Consider the following 6,890-nt stretch of genomic DNA (forward strand, 5'->3'; position numbering starts at 1 on the left):
TAATACACATTTACGAGATAGAATAATTCTTAAACACATGAGAAGCAATGCTTCATACAAAGCCTCGTTATTACTCTGGCCCGGAATAAGTTTGCTTGGGATTTGCATAAATTTCTTGAACACGGCCCCCGTATTAAATACAAAGATAAAACAGCAATATAAAGCTTTGAAAGAGTTGGAATTTAACGAAGTTCGGTATGTTTATAGAACTAGTATTCCGCCCCTGTTTTACCTGGCTGGCAAAGAATATATTTAATAATGTTTCTGACATATACATATCTTTCTATGGATAAAAATATATTAGGTATATAGGTTTTTCTTTGGTACGTAGTTAAACTAAAATTATTGATAACTACATGATTTTTTTTTTCGAAATTTCAAAACAATGATGAAATTTAAATTACAATAACGTCACGAAATACATCACAGGAATTTTACTTTTTTTTATTTATTTGCAACTATTTATTTCAGTAAATATTTCATAACTTTCTGCTTGTTTTATTTGTACATTTTGTTAAAACTCGAGCTGCTATTGTGTGTTTCTGAAAACGTCCTTGTAGCTTTATTAAAATAACGAAAATGTTTTCAGAATTATTTTACAATGTTATTAAGATGAAGAATTTAACTTATTATAAATTCCGCTTCTTTATACAGGGAATTTTTTTACATACTTTGTCGGATACAGAATATGAGAGCACTTTTTAAGTTACTCGTAATAAAAATTTAAATTATGTTTTTGTTACTTTACAGTTTCCTTATGTAGCTTATGCCCGCGAAATGGTATGTGCCTTAAAATGTTACTTTACCAAGTAGCCATTGTGTTCTTTTAGTTTATATCTGTGAAAAATTTACTCGAGATCATTTTAGCCTTCTAACAAACATCCATAGATCGAAACGTATGCATTTAAATTATTAGTAAGTAATTACTTTTTATTCTGTAGCGAACTTGTTGGTAATTTGACATTGTGAAGGTAACCGTAGAAGTGCCAGGACAAATGGAAGTTCCTATTTTACCTACTGTTCTGAGTTGCAGGTACGAATAGACTTTTTATAATGACTATTTATTTCAATGGTATCATGGTCATTGAAGTATTGGCAGAAATGCGACAATGGGACGTTAAATTAAATTAAATGTCAATTAAGGAGAATTAAATAGACTCGATAATTTATTATGAATGTTATATGCCAGGTAGTTACTGTTTATAATGCTAGTAGTAGTACTAGTAGTAACTACTAGGTTCGGACCCATCGGGGGACCATCTTCATTTATAGTAATGTCCCAGGTCATTTACTCTTTGATTGTCACCAGGGATTGGGACATCGTGAGGTCAAATGAGGATTTCTTAGTCAATTAAGAGTTAAGAGACCACTTTAACTGTGAACTCGTTACAAAAATGATTCAAAACATAGAGTTATGAATATTTAGACAGTTGCAACTGTAATTTTGCATTGTATAAGACTTGTGTATGGTATTTTTTTTTAGATACACTAAGTTAAAAATATGTACAAGTTCGTAATTGCTGTTTTCTGTTCACCTGCTATCAAAAGGTTAAATAAATTACTCTACGAAACATAAAGATGGATACGTTTCGAAACACGCTCTCCACGAACACGTTTGAATTTGACTCTAAACAATAGGACAATAGGGATCATCTTACATTGTTTTAAATTTGTGGAATGTTTATTCGAATCACTATACAAAAATGCAAGTGAAAACATATCTTCTTGGTAGTACATAGAGTTAGTTTTCGCTTGTTGTTTGTTTACTATATGGCACATTGTAAGAATTACGATTACCATCTGCAGAAGCGACGTGTTTACTGTTTTCAGAAGCGAGCACGTACGGACATCATGCCAGTTATAAGAATGTACAAAACTTAAAATGGATTCTAAACTAGATACAAGATGTAATATCATTCCTGAGATCGAATTTCTAAGATGTAACTTGAACTTAAACAAGTTTTCTCTGAAGTTGTTACTATTTTAAAGTAGTACAGTTTTTTTTTTAATTTAATCTGGAATGTTTTACTAGTTAAGTCTGGTGTAATATATTGTTTTTCCAGAGTTACTTTACATTTAACAATGCATAATTGTTTTTTTTTAATAATTACTAACTGTTGCCCGCGTATACGTTCGTTGGAATTCGATGAAACGAAAGTAAGTAGCCTATGTGTTCTTCCAGACTATGCTCTACATCTCTAAATAATTTCATTTAGATCCGTTCAGTCGTTTAGGCTGTAAAATTAACAAATTCCAATCCATCCATCTAAACTATCGCATTTATAATTAGTAAGATTCACTAATCACATAAAACTATAATATGATTATTATTTACTTTCGTAGAAGTCAATTCCAAATAAAAATTTCAAGTAAATTTTCAATCATACTATCATACTAATATTATAAATGCGAAAGTTTAGATGGATGGATGTTTGTTAGAGTTTGTAGCCTAAACAGCTGAACGGATTTTGATAAAATTTGGTATAGATGAAGAGGATAGTCTGGAAGAACACATAGGCTTCACTTTTGTTTTTTTTTTAAATCCACGCGGACGGAGTCGCGGGCGAAAACTAGTAATTTTAATAAAAGGAATCGGTACAAAGTAGATGGAACGGGAGTAATTTTAAAAGTGTCTGTTTTACGACACAACGTGCTTCGTTGTTCATATCCCAAAATGAGATTTTGTGTAAAGACGCTAATACAAACCTTATTTATTTTTTAGTTCCAAAACGTCTTCTCGAATTAAATAGTGCTAATATTTTATTAACAACTAGCTGTTTCCGTGCTTACAAAATTATGAAAATTTTACTTTGTTGTTTACATTTGTCAAATTATCCATAGTAGATGTCAAAATACCAATTACCTTACTATGGCAATCTTGCTTCCTTGATGTTGGCAGCAAGTAATGGTCTCTTTCCCACGTTAGGGTTTTTATCCAAAATATTTACCCCCTAAGTTTAATAGCGTAAAAATATACAGCCTAAAGGGTGACGTAAGTGTAGGTCTTTTTATTAAAAAAAAAATTATTGAAAAATATGCTGTAATTGCTGACATCTTAGGCAACAAAGAAATGTGTGTTTACGCTTTATTATAATAGCATAGATAGATATAGACAGCCAATTGAACTGTACAGGTAAGTATCTACACACACAGTTTTAGCAGTGCAGTTAAGGTGTGTAGCTGGCTTTATAAAAGGAATAAATCTGTACAATGAATTAGTCACTTAATAAACTGGATGAGACATAACAAGGGTGACACCGCATTCGACCGCTCGACGGCTCTTGACCCGACACCGATTAGTGTAATTGAAGCCCTCGGCATGTGTTCCTTGTTACAGTTTAATATGAACGTATTGTCACTTCTAGAGGTTTAAATGTCTATAATATTTTAATATACATTTTATTGGTACATTTTAATAATATTCCCAAACACAAACATATAGATTAGGCTCTAAAAGTAGTGTATGCTTAAAAAAGGGGAATTATAAATCTTATATTCATGGTACATTTAATTAGGTTGATCCTTTATATCGCGTGTTAAAAAACCTATCAATTACTGAAGCGTAAACCTCGTAAATTCACGTCGTTATCCGAATTTCACGAGGTGCTGTAAACGTGAAGTGACTCGTTAAACACGATCTTGGAAGTTTATTGTTACTGGGAAAAAGAGATCAGGTAATTCGATCATGATTGAATTTTCCGGGGAAACTTTGTTATATTCATGTTAAGAGAATAAATAATAATCAAGGAATATCTAAATTTTAATAAGTAACTATACGTTTATTACATAATTTAAGTAGGTATAATTTAAAAGAATTCAATTTTAAGCTTCAAAGACCTATGTTAAATATGCGATGTGTTGAAGAATTTTCTAAAGACAAAACAAAGAAATATATTTTTATTACTTGTTTTGTTGTCTCTACTTATTTCTGTCCTAATCCTTGACCGATCGACTTATCATACTGATGCTAACGTTATAAATGTGAAAGTTTAGATGGATGTATTTTAGAGTTTGTAGCCTAAACTGCTGAACGGATCTCAATTAAATTTGGCATACAGGTAGAGGATAGTCTGGAAGAACACATAGCCTACTTGGTTTTTTTAATACCACGCGGGCGGAGTCGCGGGCGAAAGCTAGTTTAAAAATACACGTAAAGTTATTCAAAACACTATCACATTCACGTATAGTAAATATATAAACAAGAACATTGTTAGTATATAAAACATTATGTAAATATAATGAGCTGAGATGGATTAGTCTTCACGTACTTCAATAATCGATATAATAGAACTTGAACGACTTCATTCCCATACATAATATAAACAAATATAATACTTAAATCTACATTTTAACATCACTTAAATACTTAAAACTGTAGATATTGGTTAAATTAAACATCTCTCAACTACTTTTAATCATTCGTTAATGATTTTGGTTCGATAAATTGTTGAAATGCGTTTCCGAACTACGTTACTTAAGTTTTACTTCTTTGAAATTTAGTTTAACCTACCACTAATCAATCACTAGGTAATCTTACTTCCTAATCATACTAATATTATAAATGCGAAAGTTTAAGTTAGTTTAAGAGTTTGTAGCCTAAACGGTTGAACGGATCAGGATGAAACTTGGTATTGACGTAGAATATAGCCTGGAAGAACACATAGGCTACTCGATTTTGTATTTTTTTAATTCCCCGTGAACAGAGTAGCAGGAAAAACTAGTATTATAAATGCGAAAGTTTAGATGGACGTTTGTTAGAGTTTGCAGCATAAACGGCTGAACGGAACTCGATGAAATTCGGCATAGACGTAGAGGACACTCTGGAAGATCACATAATCTACACTTTTGTTTATATTAATACCACGCGAACGAAGACGCGGGCGAAAGCTATTGATACAATATACGGAAACTCCAGCAACCCAGCATTTAACCATCAAACAATTGACTACGCTAGTACAATGATATAGTTCTTCAGAATTTACTCACGTTTATTTCCACTTCCCTATAAACTTGTTTCAGCAACAGCGATACTGGGGATTTGAAGACAGGCAATCTGAAACACGCCACTCATTTAATTATCTAAAACATTTATGTTGTTGCACTGAACGAAGAGACAAAATACAGCAAGTAATTAAAAAAATAATCTATCATTTAATAACAAGCAATGAAAACCAATGCTACATTTGCTATATACTTTGCTACATATGCTATACACAGTTGTCTATTATTACAAAGAGTATAGAGTAGGCTCCGAAACTACTGAACAGGTTTCAAAATTTTAACCGCGTTTCGAAAGAAACATTAATTCCGAATAACATGAACTATATTACAATAAAGAGGATTTTTATGACAGAAAAAATATAAGACCGTCCAGAAGTTGGGGCAGATTACTATTATTTTAGAGCAGTTCCTTTTAATGTGTTTATCTAACAACTGACAGTACCGTTTGGTTTTATATTATCTGTACTCTTGAGTACCATCGATAGATAGTTGCATGAAGTAGACATATCGATTATATTGTGGCAGCTTTAATGGATTAGCTGTTCCTTAGGTGTTTATACTACAGGAACACGTCGATAAAAAATTGTTAGCAAATATGTAAGGCTATCAGCGTCATAACAAATTAAAACCTTAGACGAATTTATTATTAAACTATTGGGACGAAACCTTGTATAATGAGAAATTAATTTAAAAAGTCATAACTGACTACAAATCTATTTAATGTGATAATATCTTATGGACATTACAAAGAAACAAACATTTCACATATCAGTAGTAGTTGCAGGCGTCTTTGTCCGCGCGGAAATAAAAATTGTTATAATATAGCGTATGTAACTACCTCAGTGATAACTTAGCTATTTATTGCTGAAAGAACGTTTGAAATAGGCCCAGTAGTTTTTGAGTTATTTCAATACATAAAAAGTACAAATCTATCCTATCATGTTTCATACTATCATACTTTTATAAAAGTATGGATGGATGGATGGATGTTTGTTAGAGTTTGTAGCCTAAACGGCTGAACGGATTTCGACGAAATTTGGTACAGATTTACAGGACAGTCTGGAAGAACATGTAAGCTGCTCACTTTTGTTTTTTTTTAATTCACGCGGACGGAATTGCAGGCGAAAGCTAGTTTATAATATAAGTAAAGATTTAGATATTACCTTCAATTGTTTCCAATGCTCAACAACCACACATCCGAGTACATAAACGGAATAATCGAAGATGACCGAATGTAACGAAGGGTAATCTATTAATTTCGAACAAAAGCACTCTATTAACGCTCGTCAAATATTTAACCTATTTCGTTCGAGGCTCGTACGAAAGTATTCAGTTGTAGTAATTCAATTATCGTTAATTCTATTACAGTAATAAGCCGTCTACAGCGTACGCACACATAGACATATATCACACATGTAAACACAATAAATGTTTATAAAATATCTTTTACTAGTAGAATAAAGTAAAAATAGTCAAAAAAACTGTTACACCGATTCACTATCTAACATTATTTTATTACATAAATACATTAATAATCTAATTCATTTATTAATTTAAGCATTCAAATAACAAAAATAATCTTAAATAAGTAAAACTGCTTTAATTATACTTTTTAACAAAGTTGATCTTGGACCTGTTAGCCTGTCTATTATAGTACATCAAAACACTAAACAAGACACTGGCAACTAATTTTTATTTATAACTTAAAAAAAACTCTAAGGCAACAAGTAAAAATAATGTTTTAAAAAAAACCGTAACGCATATCTTCTATGACAAAAGAAAACTGGCAGCTATCAAATAATCGTTTTTTAAAAAAAAATTACCCTTGTTGTCAATTCTTTGTCGTCAAAAAAAGATACTGGCAACTAATAAACTTATCGTTAAAAAAA

At 31.3% G+C, this 6,890-nt stretch overlaps 1 long non-coding RNA gene across 1 annotated transcript; it reads right to left on the minus strand.

The window, feature by feature from the left end:
- Positions 1–4,986: 4,986 nt before the first annotated feature.
- LOC106107462 lies at positions 4,987–6,890 on the minus strand. The gene is made up of 3 exons (XR_001225868.1): positions 6,825–6,890; positions 6,165–6,380; positions 4,987–5,053 (listed from the first exon to the last, which is right to left on the minus strand). It is a non-coding gene; the product is annotated as an uncharacterized LOC106107462 (long non-coding RNA).

The sequence above is a fragment of the Papilio polytes genome, unplaced genomic scaffold (assembly GCF_000836215.1).
Source record: "Papilio polytes unplaced genomic scaffold, Ppol_1.0 DF822067.1, whole genome shotgun sequence".
NCBI classification, from domain to species: Eukaryota; Metazoa; Arthropoda; class Insecta; order Lepidoptera; family Papilionidae; genus Papilio; species Papilio polytes.